Raw genomic sequence first — 21,017 nt, forward strand, 5'->3', positions numbered from 1 at the left:
TGACTATAACACCACGTTTGACAATATGCCACTGTAGCAGCAGTATCCGTTCTAACGACAGCTCCAAACACTTGTTGTCTTATACAACCGTTGTCGACCACAGCGCCATATTCTGCCTGTTTACGTATCTCTGTAATTGAATACGCATGCCTATACCAGTTTCTTTGGCGCTTCAGTGTACTACGACGTCAGAATCTACCCAACCGACGGTGTGGTGCCCGCTTGACGTGGCTCTCATTTCACTTTATTGCTCTAATTTGCCTGCTTTGCGACAATATCTTAAACTTGCTGACACGCTGCTTCTGGTGTTAGCGGGCGACGCCAAACCTGCTGATTTTGATTTGCATTTTACGCGTGAACGTGGTTTCGTCTCTGTAGTGGACTGACAAGACAGCCAGTCCACAGTGACGGGTAACCGAAAGGGACGCGTTTACACACGCCGGCTGGCGTTAGGTCTGAAACAGTATACGTAATGAATGCTATAAAGAAAAGGACGTAGCTGCTGGAATACTTAACTTTAATCCATCATTTATATACAGCATTCTTGATGACACAAGTGAGAGTCTCTCTAGAAATGGTTAATGGCGCCTTGCTAGGTCGTAGCCATGGACTTAGCTGAAGGCTATTCTAACTATCTCTCGGCTAATGAGAGAAAGGCTTCGTCAGTGTAGTCGCTAGCAAAGACGTCCGTACAACTGGGGCGAGTGCTAGTAAGTCTCTTAAGACCTGCCGTGTCGTGGCGCTCGGTCTGCAATTACTGACAGTGGCGACACGCGGGTCCGACATGTACTAATGGACCGCGGCCGATTTAAAGCTACCACCTAGCAAGTGTGGTGTCTGGCGGTGACACCAGTCTCCTGTTTGTGACGTAGGGCATGCAGGCCGTGTCGAAAGCTGGAGGCTCCGGAGGGACGCCCCCTAGCTTGCTTTGACCCGGTGGGCCTGTGGCAGCTCTCACTCTGTTGTCAATCATGACTCCTGCCCTTTCCACCTTTTAATTCTATTTATTGTTTCATTTTTGTCGTTGATTCAATGTTTCGGACGTCCGTATCTCATCACTGACTTCTAGTATCATCCGCACGCAGCTGACGTCAGCAAGTGTATGGGCCTGAAGATGACGTTCTTACAACGTTGAAACTAGTTGTCAAAATAAAGTACAGATGGAGGAATTTCTTCATTTTTAATATAAATTTATACCAGCTGACGTCTCACTGTCATCCATTTCAACTATGGATGTACGAAGGTTTTGTCAGCTTTTCTGCATTGTTAGTTTTCCAGTGGTAACGGAGGGTGAGGAAACACCGGTGAGATGCAGAGGACACATGTCCCACCAAATTTCATCTGCTTCCTAGCCGGTGCATCCAATCCACTTCACTCCTTCTCACCCCCTGCCTGTTGCAGTTGATTTTCTCAGGTTTTGTCTTCTCTCTCCTTCATTTGCGGACTATTTACAATTAGATGCATGTAGGACTTTGGAACTGATGACCTTGTAGTTGATACCTTTAAATCCATTGAACCAGCTTAACTTCAAGTGGCTCCCGACAAATACGGCGAATCTGATCGAAATCGGTGGGTCAGTGTATGTAGCCTCTCCTATTTAGTTTTATTACACCCTCCAACGAATTTTATTGTCTTACCTTCCTTACGGTGAGTTGTTCCAAGCAGAGAATGCTACCTACAAGTTACGTATTTGTTGCCTGGCTTTAGTTTCCGGAGTGCTATTTGCATTCCGATGTTCTTTGAATGTGGAAACCGTTCACTGTACAGTCGGAGTGTAATCGGGATTTCAGAGGAGAGCAAACCGTCGTTCGAAATCCTGCTCGGAACGTAAAACTGTGCTCACCGACAAATGGGGAAAATTCGAATGACTATCTGATGCTGTTCACACTCTTTTCAGTCTCGCTAGTGCAACGCAAAATTTCTGGTGGCTTGTTGGACAAGAACAGAGCACTCCAGTTCTCAAATATTTGCATGCAAATAGCGAAGGCTTGTTCCCCGCCACGCGTCGCATTTAAAATAACAATGATAATGGAGAGCGCCGCGCTCGGAAGTAAATATTAGGCGACGTCCGTGTCGGGTAAACACCTTCTGTGGGAAACTGTTATGAAAGCCTAGAGCCATGTTTTTGTTCTCCGGGGCCCACTGCAAAGGCTTCTCTACGCGTATTACGGGAGCCAGCAACCTGCTCTTCGCCAATCCCTTTCAAAAGCACACAATCGCCCACTTTACGCGAACTCTTGCTCAATTCTGCAACTCTTTCCACTGTTACATTTTCCTACTGCTTAAATGTGTGCCACAAAGCAGATGGGCGAGTGCTTTATACCGAGTGACCCAGATCCAGCTGTGCAGCATCAGCCATTTTCTCGAGAAAGCTGTATTCGAATTCTCATTGGACTAAATGCGTTTCAGATTAAACCTTAGGGATTGATGGAATATTGGTTTCATGATGCATGTTACCTGATGAATACATGGGATCTGATGAGTACAGGAATAAACGTAGTTCAATTCAAATCTAGTAAGCGATTTTCTTGTTGTTGTAAAACCACTATCGCTGAATTATCCCTACACCTATGAAATCTAAGAGGTGTAAGTATCTGCCCGTTTCACTGCGTTATCTAATAGGGTATCTTAGTTTTGGGCAACATTCTCTTTGGAAATTGTAATACTCGCTCTGGGAAGAGAGAGACCAGAACGATTATTTAGGTATGTGCAATAGTAATGGATTAATAATTGCTTGAATACTAGGACAAATTGATTGGAAATCATAGTTGAAAATAAACTTTGAAGGTAATTTATGAGTGTTTCGTGAACATTAACTGATACCAATATCAACAAACGTTTAATGTCATTACATTCAATGTCAATAAACATAATTTGCATTACGTACTGCTGCTTCCAGCAGTTTGCGGTACGAAATAATCATTGCACACACTGAAATTTTCTATCATCACATAATTTCCGTTGTATTTAGCGTTCACTGTGACAATGTCGATCCAGGAACGTTCCGAGTACCGCGTAAATTACTCTTGTCTCCAGTGAACCTCTTGATGTAGGAATCACGGCGGGAGTGAAACGATGAACAGAGAGGATTTGAACTCTTAACCGTGCGAAGAAATGTTCCTTATCCAACAACTTTTTCTAATTCTTTTAATATACGGTTAAAATACACATTTTTAGCAATTCTAGTAAGACGGATCCAAGGATACGTCTTTACGCTACCACTACCCGAAGCAAAAGCGTTGAAGATACATGAATTAATAAACTGAAGAGCGTATTTCTTACTTTGTTTCATACAGATATTTAACATTGTATTAAAACATTATACTTGCCACAAAACAAGTCGTTAATTTACCTTTATCGGTGTCTATAGCTCATTCAGTTTACATAGAGCTCATATATAAGAAAATAAATGAACAAAGAAATGATAGTATTCAATACACAATCTGTGAAGAAAATTGTACTACATTTCGTAGATTGCTTTACAAAAGCTGTAGCATTTCATTTTATTTTACACAGATTTTGTTTTAGGTTCTGCAGTTCACAACTTCAATGTATTTCACGTCACGTATATCATAACATCAGGTTAAAGGAATATTCCTTAACATCAGGTACATAATTATTATGCGCTAATTCAAAAGAAACTGTGACGTTCCGTGAGTGTACCCACCACATGTGAGTAGCGTATTGTGTCACATCCGCAGGCTGGTAAGAAACAGTCAGAAAAGCTTCCAAGGGTTTGCAGGGTAGATTGTGCTGAGAAATAACTGGTAAGAAAATTCTATTCGTTGCGCCTAGTTACTTAGCGTTGAAGTTAGCTAATCATGCCACTGCAGGCGCAATTTTATCCGTCTGCCATATGAAATAAGTGTGAGTCGCTCACATGATAGCGCAAGATACTTTCCAGTCTTTGGCTATCGCTCGATCCTTATTAACATCGCTCTCTTGTTGAGGTTTAGAAAACCATATGAAGAACGCGTTTGGAGACACCGTCATTGTCGGGCCTCTTAAATTTGAGGCCACAACGGCGCAAAACATGAGGACGAAAGTAACATACGCATAATGTGTCACTGCCAAGTAACACAGCTCGATGAAACATAACATACATCGAAGGAACTGCTATAGTGTAGTGCAGAAGGTAACTGAAAGAACACGCATTGATATGAAGAGAGGTGACACTTTCATTCAAAGACAGTTACTACTCTGAAGTCACAGAGATTTATGATGCTCCCCTGGAAATAACAAAAGGCGGGACTTGGTTTTTAATACGATGTGTGATCATTTCGGACGGCAACGTATGCTCTGCAACTTGCTTCTATGCTGGGCACCAGTTTAGTAAGGAATTCGTGTGATAGGGTGAAGAATGCTGAAGATTAGATGGGTAGATCACATAACTAATGAGGAAGTATTGAATAGGATTGGGGAGAAGAGAAGTTTGTGGCACAACTTGACCAGAAGAAGGGATCGGTTGGTAGGACATGTTCTGAGGCATCAAGGGATCACCAGTTTAGTATTGGAGGACAGCGTGGAGGGTAAAAATCATAGGGGGAGACCAAGAGATGAATACACTAAGCAGATTCAGAAGGATGTAGGTTGCAGTAGGTACTGGGAGATGAAGAAGCTTGCACAGGATAGAGTAGCATGGAGAGCTGCATCAAACCAATCTCAGGACTGAAGACCACAACAACAACAACAGGGTGTTCCATTCCTCTACCAACGTGGTTGACAAGTGCCGGATGGTCACAGGTGCATGTGGAAGTGCTGCGATACGACTCTCCAACTCCTCCCACACGTGGTCGATGGGGTCTAAGTTGCGGGAACGGGCAGGCCAGTACATTCGCCGGAATCTTCTCGTTCCAACAGATCCTCTACCCGCGTTGTTTAATGCGGTAGTGCACTGTCATCCGCAAAAATGAAGTCAGGTCCAAATGGTACCCTGAAAAGAACGAATATGAGAAAAGAGTACAGTGTCATAATAACGTTGACCACTAATCGTACCATGCTCAAAAAATTTGGAAGTCAGTACGCCGGTGCAATATTACCCTCCACACACGATAACATCTGGACAACCAAACCGATCTTGTTCAACAACGTTGCTGTACACATTACCAACTCCGACCTATCGCCGCCATATGAGGGCACAATCGGAATCACTACTCAGACAGAAGCTATTCTCGTGTGAGAAGGACACACGACTCCTCTTTCGTCCAGACGCTCTTTGCACAATCGCAAAGGATGCCACTGTAGTGCAGATGTCACCGGAACACAACGTACTGGTCGTTGGGGAAAGAGACCACACACATGTATTTGTCGTGCAGCTATGGAACGTGTGATTGCGTATAATGTAGTCCTGTTACATGCGCTTGCATGTGGTTGTGGAACGAAGATACAAAGTGGATCTTTTGTTGCCAATTGCACACTATAGCGATCAATATGAATGCGTGATTGCTTTCCTTCGAAATAACAGACACAATGCAGATACTGCAGCTGTGAAAGACTATTTATAAATGGATGTGGGATCACTGCTGTCAGCTGAAGCGGAACATTAAGTGGAATCAGCGACGAAGATAGGTTCAAATGGCTCTGAGCACTATGGGACTTAAGGTCTGAGGTAATAAGTCCCCTAGAACTTAGAACTACTTAAACCTAACTAACCTAAGGACATCACGCACATCCATGCCCGAGGCAGGATTCGAACCTGCGACCGTAGCGGTGGCGCAGTTCCAGACTGTAGCGCCTAGAACCGCTCGGCCAATCCGGCCGGCCAGCGACGAAGAGCGAAAATTTCTACCGGATCGGGTACTTCGTGATGAGCCTTCAGGAACGGGAGAGCATGATGTCCGTATCACAACTTCAAACAGAAAAATTGTCAAGAATTTTTACCATCCATCCTCTCCACGGGCACTGTGTACTTTAACATATGCTATCCTAATTTTGGGACAACTCTATACATTTACAGTGGACCTCGTTACCCCTATTATGATAAATCTAGGAGTTTTACACATCGCAGCTTAATTGACATCGCACTTTAATTCACAAAACAAATACACTGACGTGAAAAATCGCAACACCAAGCAATTAATGTACAGTGATGACTTTTCGAGAATTCGTTTGTCTAGGTAACATATATAAGTTATTAAAATAACAACTTTACAGGTTAATGAAAGCGTGAGAGAAGCCATTACAAATATGAAATGCTGGTACATTAATAAACGGTGTAGCCGCCAGAATGTTGAATGGACACATGCTAATGTACCTGCATTTTATTGTACAGGTGTGGGATGTATTTCTATGCCTGTCGCACTTGGTCGCTCAGTACATCGACGGCGAATGCTATTTGTAAATGACGCTGCAGTTGTCGTCCGATGATTGGCATGTCTGCTCCACTGGATTCAGGTATCGTGATGGAGCAGGCCAAGGAATAATGTCAACAATGTAAAGAGCGTGTTGGGTTACAAGAGCGACATGCTGTCGAGCGTACCCTGTTGGAAAACACCTCTGGCGTTGATGATCATGAATTGCAGCGCAACAGGTGGAACCGCCCGAAATTTGCAGTCGTGGTGCGTGGAATAACCACATGTGTGCTCCTGCTGTAATACGTCGTACACTGAAACGTAACTCCAGGTGTACATCCAGAGAGATGAGCACACAGACAGGGTGGTTGTAGGCCCTCAAATATTCTCTTCTACATCTACATAACTACTCTGCAATTCACATTTAAGTGCTTGGCAGAGGGTTCGTCGAACCACAATCATACTACCTCTCTACCATTCCACTCCCGAACAGCGCGCGGGAAAAACGAACACCTAAACCTTTCTGTTCGAGCTCTGATTTCTCTTATTTTATTTTGATGGTCATTCCTACCTATGTAGGTTGGGCTCAACAAAATATTTTCGCATTCGGAAGAGAAATTTGGTGGCTGAAATTTCGTAAATAGATCTCGCCGCGACGAAAATCGTCTTTGCTGTAATGACTTCCATCCCAATTCGCGTATTATATCTTCCACACTCTCTCCCCTACTACGTGATAATACAAAACGAGCTGCCCTTTTTTGCACCCTTTCGATGTCCTCCGTCAATCGCACCTGGTAAGGATCCCACACCGCGCAGTAATATTCTAACAAAGGACGAACGAGTGTAGTGTAAGCTGTCTCTTTAGTGGACTTGTTGCTTCTTCTAAGTGTCCTGCCAATGAAACGCAACCTTTGGCTCGCCTTCCCCACAATATTATCTATGTGGTCTTTCCAACTGAAGTTGTTCGTAATTTTAACACCCAGGTACTTAGTTGAATTGACAGCCTTGAGAATTGTACTATTTATCGAGTAATCGAATTCCAACGAATTTCTTTTGGAACTCATGTGGATCACCTCACACTTTTCGTTATTTAGCGTCAACTGCCACCTGCCACACCATACAGCAATCTTTTACAAATCGCTTTGCAACTGATACTGGTCTGCGGATGACCTCACTAGACGGTAAATTACAGCATCGTCTGCGAACAACCTACGAGAACTGCTCAGATTGTCACCCAGGTCATTGATATAGATCAGGAACAGCAGAGGTCCCAGGACGCTTCCCTGGGGAACACCTGATATCACTTCAGTTTTACTCGATGATTTGCCGTCTATTACTACGAACTGCGACCCTCCTGACAGGAAATCACGAATCCAGTCGCACAACTGAGACGAAATCCCATAGGCCCGCAGCTTTATTAGAAGTCTCTTTCTAACCAATACGCAGCCGTCACTGACACCGTTGCAGAAACAGCTTTCATTAGAAAATACAACAAACCTCCTGTCATCCAATGAGCTGTCGCTTGACACCTCCTACGTCGCAAATGATGGTGATTTGGTATCAATGGAATTAACGCTACAGGGCGTCTGGCTCGCAACTGTCCTGGAGGTAACCGGTTTGTAACAGTTCGTTGTTGCACTGTGATGCGAACTGCTGCTCAAATATCAGCTACAACTGCAGTACGACGGGCCAGATCCATACGCCGAACACGATGGTCATCCCTCTTGGTAGCACACGTGGTCTTTCGGAGCTGGGTCGTCTTGCCAGTTGTGTAGGATTGGTTTTTTGGTAGCTGAAATTATGTGCATATGCTTCATTTCTGCCACTTCCTTCTGCAGTATCGCAGGATGAACATCCAGCATCTCGTAGCCCTATCACACGACCACGTTCAGCTCAGCGAGATGTTGACAATGGCGTTTTTGTCATCTTAAACGCATCATGTCATCACGTCCAATTTCAGAGGCAACTAACGCTTACGACCGTTACAGCGTGTGTATAAACAAACCTGATTTGAAACTTCCTGGCAGATTAAAACTGTGTGCCCTACCGAGACTCGAACTCGGGACCTTTGCCTTTCGCGGGCAAGTGGTCTACCATCTTAGCTACCGAAGCACGACTCACGGCCGGTACTCACAGCTTTACTTCTGCCAGTACCTCGTCTCCTACCTTCCAAACTTTACAGAAGCTCTCCTGCGAAACTTGCAGGCTGTGGCTAAGCCATGTCTCCGCAATATCCTTTCTTTCAGGAGTGCTATTTCTGCAAGTTTCGCAGGAGAGCTTCTGTAAAGTTTGGAAGGTAGGAGACGAGGTACTGGCAGAAGTAAAGCTGTGAGTACCGGCCGTGAGTCGTGCTTCGGTAGCTCAGTACACAGTCGTGCTCAGGCACTCGGCCAGTGCACATCGCGCGGTGACGGGCGGTAGCGCGGGCCAGTGTTTACGTCGCCAGCAGTGCTGCGGTGGAGAGCTGAGCAGCGTGTGCGAGCGCTGTTAACGTTTGTTTCTGTACCACTGTTGTAAGTAAGATGTCGACAATTAACAGAGCGAACAGCATTCAATGTGTTTTCGATCGTGCTGCCTTGCAACCGACGGCTTTTGAAATCCATGAGTGGATTTTTGAGGATCTGAAATTGCCGGAAGATATAGTCGACACGTTCCAGTTGGACTTTGTGCAGTACTCGTTATTTATCAAATTTATTTCGAGTGACAATTATGAGAAATTCGTTGAGGAGCATGCTGGTGTGAGACCATTTCGTCATAATGATGGCAGTATTAGTAACGTCCAAATCGTGCCTTCGGGATACGGAGTGAGAACCGTCAGGGTATTTAATGTGCCACCCGAGTGCCCTAATGATCTGATTGCACGTTCTCTGTCACTGTACGGCGCTGTTTTGTCAGTTACCAATGAAAAATGGTCGAGTGCATATCGCTACCAAGTTAACAGCGGGATGCGAAGTGTACGTGTCGACTTAAAAAAGCATATACCTTCGTATGTTGCCATTGGCGGCTGTCGTGCACAGGTAACTTACATTGGACAACCCCCTACCTGTTCCATCTGCCATTCAACGGAACATCTGCGGATGAACTATACACGTCGACGTCCATTTCAACTTCCACGGGAACATCCTGCAGACGCTAGTGAAAAGCTTGTTCCGCTATTGAGTGAGGTAGTCGCGGGGACGGTACCACCACCTCGGCAGCCGGAACGTGTTAGCGATGCGGAGATGCCAGTTCAGGTGGAATGCAGTGCCAAAGACATTCGCGGTAGGACGGATGTCGATCCGGCCCCGTCATCCTCATCGGGGCAGTTACCGCTGGATACCAACGATGCCCCAGCCACCTCTGAAACTAAGCCGTCTGAGATACAGGAGCGGGTGCAGATCAGTTTGCCTGAGCCACCCCTATCGGTAGAGACTGCAGCAGAATCGAAGAAAGGCCGTCGAAGGAGAAGCAAAGGGAATAGTAGCAAAGAGGAAAAGTCGGATGATTTGATACCCGTACACGTGTCAGAAAGTGGCAGCGAGTCTGAACCTCAATTTTCTTGCTCCGTGCGCTGCGAGGACACAGCGAGGCAAGCACGCATTCGAGAACAAACAAAACACCTGAAGGCACTACTGAGTGCTGAGAGGGAACAGAGCACTGTAACGGCTAAGAGGAAGAGCGAACAGAGTAGCGAGCAGCTGCAGTAGCGCTCCCGCAGGCACTCGCTGACGTCAGTCGCAGCCCCGCGTGGTGGACAGGCGGACGCGACCACGCTGACAGACTCAGCCGGCGGTGGCGGGCAGGGCGGCGCGCGCACCGCGCGGCACCCCGACAGCAATGAGCCGTGGTGGCGGCAGGACGAGGAGATGCAGCAGTAGCTGCTCTCGCGCATGACCATCGCGCTGCGACATTTCCACTCTCTGACCCGTTATTGGTTTTGACATTTCGTTTCGTACTACAGACGTTCCCAACGAGTTTGATTCAAAGCCGTCGAGAAGGACGATCCAACACAGAGCTCATTGTCCTCTGAACCATCATGTGCGATAGTCAAACCTACAACGTTACCACACTTAACGTCAATAGAATTCAAAGTGCGGTGAAACTCCGTTCGCTAACTGATTTCTTGTATGGTACCAGCGTTGACATTGCCCTACTACAGGAGGTAGTCACAGTCTTAGAAGTGCCCGGTTACGTTCCCATTGATAACATCAATCTCCAGGATGCTGTAGGCACTGCCATACTTCTGCGCGACGGTATACCATTTACGGATGTGCAGCGGCTGCCTAGTGGTCGTGGCATTTCTCTTCGAGTGAATGGCGTGCAGTTTGTTAACGTGTACGCTCCCTCAGGTAGCACTCATAAGAGAGATCGCTCAACATTTTATAAAAACGAGGTTCCCATTCTTCTTAGCGCTTATCGTGCACATCTCATCCTCGGTGGTGACTTCAGTTGTGTGCTCAACGATAGAGACCAAACTCCTAACACGAACAGATGTATCGAACTTGAACATTTAATTCATGGCATGCGTCTTCACGATACATGGCAACAACTGCACGGTGAACGGGTAGCGTACACCTACGTAACCAGTCATTCTGCCAGTCGGCTGGATAGGATCTATGAGTCCGAGGCCCTCCAGCGACACGCTGTGAACTGTGACATAGCTCCTGTCAACATCTCCGACCATTGTGCGTATCAGTGTTACCTTAACCTACACCGCCAGCAAATATACCGCGGGAAAGGCTACTGGAAATTGAATGTCAGCCTCTGCAGGATGCCCAACTTGAAGAGGAGGTGAACATAACGTGGCAACGTCGTCGTTACGATAGCGCTCTCCAGTGGTGGACTCAGTGTGCTAAGCCTAAATTACGCCTCACCCTCATGAGTTACGCCCGACAAAAAAGCTTTTGGCAGAAACAGACTATTGAGTTTTATTATCGCTGTTTGAGAGAACTGTACAGTCGCGCTACCAATCCTTCTCGCGATATCGACATAAAGATCAAACGATATAAAGCGGAAATCACGGCGATACAACGCCAACGAATGCAAGGCATCATCGTGCGAGCCCACCCCAAGGACGTTGCCGCCGACGAACCTCTGTACCACATCCTGAGAACGACGAAACGATGTAAAGCCGTGTTGATTGAAGCCGTCGTTGATGACGCTGAGAATGCCATCACGAAGCAACGTGACATCATCTCGCACGTCTACGACTATTATAGTCAACTTTACAAGAAGCAAGCCGTTGATGAAAACTCGTGCGACGATTTTCTTAGGACGTTGAACTGACGCTTGTCACAACAGGATAATGAAAATCTGGAATCTGTTTTCACAGAGGACGAAATCCGACTGGCGGTCCACAGTGCAAAGAAAGGGAAGTCACCAGGACCCGACGGTCTCAGGCTGAGTTTTACCAGCGTTACTGGAACCTCCTCGGTCCGACATTCCTCCAGATAGCGAATGAACTCTGGCACCTGGAGGTTATACCCAAGGCATTTACGGAAGGTATCATCCTGCCCTTACCGAAAAAAGGGAACAGCATGAAGGTCGAAAACATGCGACCCATCGCACTCCTGAATGCCGATTTCAAAATCATCACCAGATCGATTAAGCTAAGGATGCAAACCGTTATGCACAAGGTTTTGGGCAGTTACCAGTACAGTGCAGTGCAAGGCCGAAGTGCAATTTCAGCAGCCTGCGATTTGAGGGACAACATCTGTTCATATGCTGTAACCAAAGGACAGGGCGCTCTGATCTTTCTAGATTTTGAGAAGGCTTATGACCGTGTACGTCATGACTTCCTCTTTAAAAGCATGAAGAAACTAGGATTTGGACTTCATATCATAGAATTAATTCGCAAACTTACTACAAACGCCTCCTCACGGATTCTCATTAATGGCCATTTTATAAAAGAAGTTTCCATTGAGCAATCCGTCCGCCAAGGATGTCCTCTGTCAATGATTTTGTACGCCATTGCAGTGGAGCCGCTACTGAACAACTTGGCGCATAGCGGGATCGGACTTAGCGTCGAATCTGTCACTATCCCATGCATTGCGTATGCTGACGATATATGCCTAACTGTGTCATCATCGCAACAACTTCTGTCAGCGGAAACTCTTTTACAAACATTCACGTTTCTTTCAGGAGCAATACTCAACAGAATTAAAACCACAGCTTTGCAGATCGGTGGCGGTATCGGAGACATATCCCATGTTACCTGGTGCAAGGTCAAGGATTCTCACACAACCCTCGGTGTTACCTTTGAGGCCAAACCAGACAAATTCCTGACGAAGAACTGGTCACACATGCTTAATAAATTACGTGCTGCTTTGATACTTCACTCCGACCGTGACTTGAACATACTACAGAAAGTTAAGACCATCGAGATCGCCATCACGAGCAAGATGACTTATTTGGCGCAAATTCTTCCAATCTCCGACCATCTAGCCAAGAGTATACAACAAGCGTTATGTTGGTTTCTTTTTAGGGGGCACATTTTCAAAGTTCAATTCGATACCTTAACCTTACCTTCGTTCAAAGGTGGCCTTAACCTCATTAAAGTACACAAAAAGTTTGTCACCCTGCTCCTAAATCGCATCAGGAAGGAGTTCCGTACCCGGAGGACCAGTATCATCACAAACCTCATTCAGCGGTGGAAGCCTCATAGCCTTGACCCACCCGTTAATATCGCCGGCACTCCACTTTGTTACCGACATGTGCGACTGTACTACATGGAAATGAGCTACATTCGACACAACATCGTCGATAACGGAAGCCTGACGAACAGGAAGCTTTATGGCTTTCTCACGACAACAAACCACAGGAATCGTCTCGAAGAAAAACATCCACATACACATTGGAGTATAGTATGGCGGAATGTGCACAGCGACGTGTTACCGTCACGCGTCATAGCCGACTGGTATCTAACAGTCAACGATAAAGTAGCAACGAATGAAAAGCTACATAAAATTGGCCTTCATCCAACGCCCAACGGTGACGCATGCGGAAGGGTCGATACGCTTCTTCATAGGTTCACGTGCGGACATGCAGCAGAAATTACTACATTTCTTCGTCAACGATTGTCGGTGATAGACCGTACGACACCCTGTGGTGTAGATCCTTTAGAGGTCTTTCAGCCACAAAAACTGAGATATCCACGAGCCAAAAACAACGCTGCAACGTGGATCATGGGCCACACAGCATCGTTTATTATGCAGAATAGGCATGCTACTTTCCTCGACTATTATTCTTACATAGAAATTGAACACTTTAAATTGAGACAACATTGTGACTACAGGAGGATATTTGGAAACATGCTGAACATCATAATTAACGGTTAAATGCTTCAAATACAAAATTTCGGATCGCAGAGGTTGCCAGTGACCTGTATGTATGAATCCCATTTGTTTCCTGGGACTTCAGTACTTGTCGGAAATTTACGATACTATTCAGATGCTCACCAATGCAGAAGGCATTTTTTTCTTTCCCATTTTCGTTTTCACATTTCCCTTCTCTCGCAGAGCAGCGGAGAAACTTACCTTCACTTATGAAGTGATAGTCTTTTGTGCACCACAAAAATTTGTGTTTACTGTTTGGACAAAAAAAAAAAAAATAAATAAATAAATAAATAAAAACACCTCAAGAAGACATTTCATTTCTTATATTGCGCTACGGCGCCCTAGCAGTGATAAAAAAAAAAAGATGGTAGAGCACTTACCCGCGATAGGCAAAGGTCCCGAGTTCGAGTCTCGGTCGGGCACACAGTTTTAATCTGCCAGGAAGTTTCATATCGGCGCACACTCCGCTGCAGAGTGAAAATCTCATTCTGGAAACCCGATTTGCTTCTTCACGGTGGAGATACTAACGCCACTTCTATGCGTCTGGCGTGAAACTTGAATTTACATCATCTTTCGGATGTAGGAACATGCCTACCAACTTTTGTTTCCTTCGCACAACTCCTTCCTGTTGTTGCAATTATTTTCCGTCAGGTTATATACTTATAGGATATATGGTGAATAACATTGGTTCACCGTGAATAGAACTGACGGTGATGAAGTCCCATACTCCGAGGAGCGTAGGGGACGATGCGGGAGACCTTACTAGGCAAGGTCCTAGCGGAGGTGGTTTTATATTGCCTTCCCCCGACCGTAATGTGGATGAATGATGATGATAAAGACGACACAACAACACCAAATCATCACGAGGCAATAAAGAAAAAATACCTGACTCCGCCGGGAATCGAACTCGTAACTCCGTGCACGGGAAGCGTGAACGCTACCCAAGACTATGAGCTGCGGACAATAGAACTGAAAAGTTCAGTAACTAAAGGCCGTATAGAAGACTATTTATTGGGGTTCCGATTAACGCTGCATACGGTAAGTGTTCATCGAACACCTATCAGAGCCTCATATCGATTGTGTTGCTAAGCGAAATACAGGGTGAGTCACCTATCGTTACCGCTGGATATGTTTCGTAAACCACATCAAATACTGACGAACCGATTCCACAGACCGAACGTGAGGAGAGGGGCTAGTGTAATTGTTTAATACAAACCATACATCTGAACATATAAACAAATACGTAATCATTGCCGTTTGTTGCATTGTAAAATGTTAATTACATCCGGAGATATTGTAACCTAAACTTGACGCTTGAAACCTCCGACGTTCAGTTGCGTGTTGTAACAAACAGCTGCAACATACATCACGTTTCTACAGAATGATCTGCCAACGTTGCTCGCAAATGTCCCACTGGAAACGCGTCGACGTATGTGGTATCAGCATGATGGTGCACCTGCACTTTCCGCAATTAACACTAGGCTGACCCTTGACAGGATGTTCGACGGGCGTTTCATAGGACGTGGAGGACGCATAAATTGGCCAGCCCGTTCTCCTGATTTTACACATCTGTACTTCTTTCTGTGGGGTACGTTAAAGGAGAATGTGTACCGTGATGTGCCTACAACCCCAGAGCATATGAAACAACGTATTGTGGCAGCCTGCGGCGACAGTACACCAGATGCACTGCGGTGTCTACGACATTCATTACGCCAGAGATTGCAATTCTGTGCAGCAAATGATGGCCACCACATTGAACATCTATTGGCCTGACATGTCGGGACACACTCTATTCCACTCCGTAATTGAAAACGGAAACCACGTGTGTACGTGTACCTCAAACCTCATGGTAATGTACATGTGCATCAGTGAAAAAGACCAATAAAAAGGTGTTAGCATGTGGACGTAATGTGCTGTTCCTGTCTCTTCTGTACCTAAGGTCCATCACCGTTCCCTTTGGATCCCTACGTACTTCGGTGCTCTCCGATACACACGATCGAACAGCGGACGAGTGGTACTCAAGCGTCAAATTTAGGTTACAATATCTCCGGATGTAATTAACATTTTACAGTGCAACAAACGGCACTGATTAATTATTTGTTTATATGTTCAGATGTGCTAACAAAACTAATGTGGTTCCATTTAAAAAAACATAGGTTTGTGTTAAAAAACATACTTCCGTGCATTTTTTTATGGTTTGTATTAACCAATTACACTAGCCCCTCTTCTCACGTTCGGTCTGTGGAATCGATTCGTCAGTATTTGATGTGGTTTACGAAATATATCCAGCGGTAATGTTAGGTGACTCACCCTGTATAGTAAATCTGACCTATTTTAGTGTAGCACGGAAGTTGCTGCTTCAGCTTAACGTGCACGAAACAAAAACAACACGGTTTTGTTGGACGGTTTGCTTGAAAAGTAGTAGCAGTGCTCTTTCGTCATTGTGCACAAAGTATATCAGAAACGAATAACCATATGCTTATAAAATGTTCATTATTAACAATAACACTAAACGGAAGTTGACGATGCGAAATGGGCAAATAACAATATAAAATAACCGTGGGCATCGCGAAAGGTATCGAGAATTGGCTTTTTGGTAAACTGCCGATCCCAACAGGATGTGCATGAAAGTCTTTGCTACGGGATCAGCATCAATTACATTTCCATACCAAGGTTTTGTAATTAACGGGTTTTATGTGAGGCAGTTACAAATATCTTATTTTTCTTTTTGTAAGCTTTTGATGGCGTTTGCTTAAAAAAGTACATATGGATTCAATGATTATTTCAAGTAGCTGGCATCGCTAATTAGTACATGCTTTTATTTCATTTCAACTTTGAAATATGTTCAATGGATTCTGCTCGACTCTGAGGCTGTCATTCAGTGTAGCTACCTGCGTTAAAAAAGTTGGGGCGATTTTGTTTATGTAACTGTTCAAAAATGGTTCAAATGGCTCTGAGCACTATGGGACTTAACATCTGAGGTCATCAGTCCCCTAGAACTTAGAACTACTTAAACCTAACTAACCTAAGGACATCACACACATCCATGCCGGAGGCAGGATTCGAACCTGCGACCGTAGCAGTCGCGAGGTCCCGGACTAATGTGCCTAGAACCGCTCGGCCATCGCAGCCGGCTATGTAACTGTGTTTTGCGAAATGAAGTGGTGCGTGACCATAAGAAGCATAGGATTACTTCAGTATGTATATGTTTTATGTGTGCATTTACAAACCACGCAATGTGTATCAATATTAGGTAAACACGGTTACCCCTTCTCTGGCTAAAGTTTTTGACTAAGCCTCAGTTTCTCCACTCTTTCAGCACAGTAAGTGTGGCAAATGATTCCCAGATGGAGGGTACTCAGTCAGCAACAACATAGTCTTGGGAGACGTAATTACACAGCTTGGGGAACCAAGAAATTATTGAAATGGTCTGAACAATGGTTCTAATAATGATATTTTGAGGGATTTTTATGTGACTGACATCAACTGTTTGAATTGTGTGTGTGTGTGTGTGTGTGTGTGTGTGTGTGTGTGTGTGTGTGTATGTGTGTGTGTGTTTGTGACACAATTTTCGACTCTATGTTAACTTTTTTGGTAAAATCGTTAGTCATTGTAAAAGGGCGAATCATACGGTAAATTTGAGAGAGATTGGGAGGAGTGTTTCTCTTGATTCGGTATATTTCCTATTGCTAAACAAAGGTCTTGGTCTCTCAGTAGTAAACTTTGTCTCTCTGATCCTCATAAATATGTTTTGGAAATATTGTAGTTGCACGATTCGATGCCACATTCTGAGGGTAGTCAATGATACTTTCTAATCATTTCAGTCAATCATACAAAGTGAACTGCCCTGAAAATCAGAGAAGCGACAAACCCCAAATGATCAAAGATTGTAGTATTTTGTGCCGTATAGTCAATGAGAAAGGTGTTAATGTCGAGCGGAATGACTCAATCAGTAGGACAAGTAGTCCATGGGTGTGTGAACGGAATAAAGTTGGAATCATTGATAACCAAAAAATGATGTAAATGTAAGTGGGCTTGATTGTGAGTCGCAGCTAGGGATCAAGGAAAAAACCACAGACGTTACAAACAATGAAGACGTAAACATAAATACCCCAGAAAACCGCAAAATGAGAGGGGAAGTGTCTTATGAATTGATGGAAGTGGGCAGAAAACCGTGGTCCGATTCTGCCGCACACAGTGATTCTCAACTCAGGCCACCTAGTCTGACATCACAGGTACACTTCATATACTGCTCAATGCCAATTTAAATGATTTTCACTTCACTTTTTGGTTCAATTTTACATCACTGCGTCTCTTCCGTGGCTATGTTTCATGAAACTGATATTTTGATAGTTAGTGAATCCCTTTTTCAAGCATTATAGCTAAAGACTTTCTTAAGGCGAACTCGCATGACTTAGATACCAGGGCCATCCCTTTCACATATATAAATCCGTTGTGTGGAAATTAGTAATTTAGTGGGCGAATCCATTGAGAAGAAATATGCGTCTCTGTAGCCTACCTAAATATACAGGGTGAGTCACCTAACGTTACCGCTGGATATATTTCGTAAACCACATCAAATACTGACGAATCGATTCCACAGACCGAACGCGAGGAGAGGGGCTAGTGTAATTGGTTAATACAAACCATAAGAAAATGCACGGAAGTATGCTTTTTAACACAAACCTACATTTTTTTAAATGGAACCCCGTTAGTTTTGTTAGCACATCTGAACATATAAACAAATACGTAATCAGTGCCGTTTGTTGCATTGTGAAATGTTAATTACATCCGGAGATATTGTAACCTAAAGTCCGTCAAAAACTGAACACAGATCAAGCATGAAAACATGAAAACGGTGTACTGAAGTGTAAAAAAAAAGCAAAATCCAAATAGCGAGCAGTCCAAGCTCAATATGTGCGACATCGAGTGAACACGATGAATCGTCCCGTCGTGCTTGTGTGGTTACGGTGCTGCGTACCAAAACAGCGGGAGGTGCCTGTTCAAACCTCTCGAGTTCCATTTTTTTTTCACAAAATTACGGACTGTTCTTTCGGTCAATGTGTCTGTTGTCCTTCTCTAGTTTTGGCAATGGCCACACTATACACTGGTTATAGAATATGAGTCATGTGGTAAGAATATATTACCGTCCCAGTTAAATGTGATGAACAGTGAGAGCAGGCGTGAAGCGGCGTAGCACTCATACAGAAATGGGAACAACAAATGAACGGGTGCGAGCTATGTTACGACAAAAGAATTTAAGAGTCAGAACTTCCAAAACGAAACGCATAGTCATATTATGTGGTACTTGTGTAGAACAAATGTAAACTCGTCGCCGCTGATTCCGCGTAATGTACCGATGTAGCTGACAGTAGTAATCCCCTCCCTTTCCGTTCTTCCCCTCCCCACATTCAGTATACATATGGCGTATAAAAGCTGCGGATACTGCTTGGTGTCTCTTCTTTCGCCCATGTCTGAAAGGACAGACACCACGCAGTCATATAATTTGATTGACTTATCTGGGCGATGGATCCACCTTCTTCAGTGTGGATGCACAAATACCTCTGACCTCACAGAGCGAACAGGAAATAAATGGACAGGAACTGTGGGTAGGTGGCGCTCGATGGGAATGTGGATCGGCCGCGAGGCGTTCCGAGATAGTTCGCGGAATTGCAATAAAGCTGTGTCCCGGATGGCGCCAATTATGAAGTGATAGTCTTTTGTGCACCATAAAACTTTCTGTTTACTACTTGGCCCAAAAAAAAAGAACAAACCTCAAGAAGACATTTCATTTCTTATATTGCGCTACGGCGGCCTAGCAATGATATACACTTTGTTCATTCTATTCTTATTACAAATTGGAGCAAATGTTACCAAAAAAAATGATGGTAGAGCGTATGCCATGTAAGCAGGAGATCTAAAAAAACCGGTTTCCGGTTTTTGGGATTCCGTAATCAAGGAATCAGTGGAAATACGTCTTGCCGATAATTTTATAAATCGTGACTACGGCTTTCAGCTGGATAAAAATTTGAATCTTGTCATTAAAATTATACAATCACAGCGGAATCGACAGTGTCATTCGATACTCAATGACTAGATGAACCTTTATTTTCACCACCGAGGGCAGCACGTACAACACGGCTATGCCGCGCATGTCAACACCTGACGCATGCGCTGTAGGATGCCAGTACATTTCACATGCGCGAGATTCGGCATAAATACCGCGACTGCACCTGGGCTCTTCAGTAGTTGTGTACTCACCTGATGATGGCCGGAAGTCTCTGGGCCGAAATATCGTGGCAGAATGTCGGCGGGATCCAGGTGCATACCCGGAAATTATTAGAAGTAGGTCACTATTGTTTCTAGCTTTGACATCCTCATTGTTGAAATTATAATTCTATCTTTGATACATGGGTGTCCATTACGAACGATCATTATTCCAATATTTACACATGTTCTGTAAATTACGCATTACGTCGTTTGATCTCGCCCCTATTAATTAACTGTTTTACAACCATTTCACTATTTTCAAGATGATAACATACCTCACGTCGATATTCCGGACCCAGACTCGACCAACCGTACGCTGCTAACTCAAGTAATGCCAGGTAACTGCACTAGCTGTGACGCCGTTCAAAGAGAATAATTGGCGTGAGATAGGATACATTAGCACTTACTAAACAGAGCATTATGCTTACAGCGCCTCTTTACAAGCGCGTCCACACACCATGGTCTAGTGGTTAGCGCCGCTCCCCGTATATCATGTTGCGCCAGGTTTGATTCTCCACTGGGCTGCTGGGCTGGAGACTTTCTTCATAAGGGGACTGTGTGTTTGTGTTATTCTGATCAATTCTTCTCATCTTCATCACAAAAACTGGTAAGTCGCCCAAGTTGCGTCAAGTAGAAACACTTCCAGTAGACGACCGAACTATCACAGGTGGATTCTCCCATGCCATACTATCGTTTCATTTCTTTAAAAGCGTGCCATACAAATCAGTTTTTTGCCCCACGCTCTTGCTTTCACACAACGTATGAACCATTTACACAGCCGGAAAAAATTATTGCACTTGGAAAGACGACGTTGATGATCCGACGATGGCATGTGTCAGCTGGTGGATATAGTAGGTGTTTCGATGTCGTCCGCCAGCAGATAGCGTAGTGGGTGCCCTCTGTGTCTACCCCTTAATAACAACCAGAATGCTCATTGTGATGCTAATGTGTGAAGAAAGAAGGCGACCGTGCCACGGAAAGGCACTCGTGTTTCTTACAGCCAACTGAGCGAGTTATGAAGGTGTCATATTGTGGTATTCCGAGTGGCGGTATGGTCCATTCGGAGAACTTCCGCAAAAGGTGGACGTGCTGTATCAGTTGATCAACTATGTGTTGTCATCAGCCGTCACGTGAACATTCCCAC

The sequence above is a fragment of the Schistocerca cancellata genome, chromosome 5 (genome assembly GCF_023864275.1).
Source record: "Schistocerca cancellata isolate TAMUIC-IGC-003103 chromosome 5, iqSchCanc2.1, whole genome shotgun sequence".
NCBI lineage: Eukaryota > Metazoa > Arthropoda > Insecta > Orthoptera > Acrididae > Schistocerca > Schistocerca cancellata.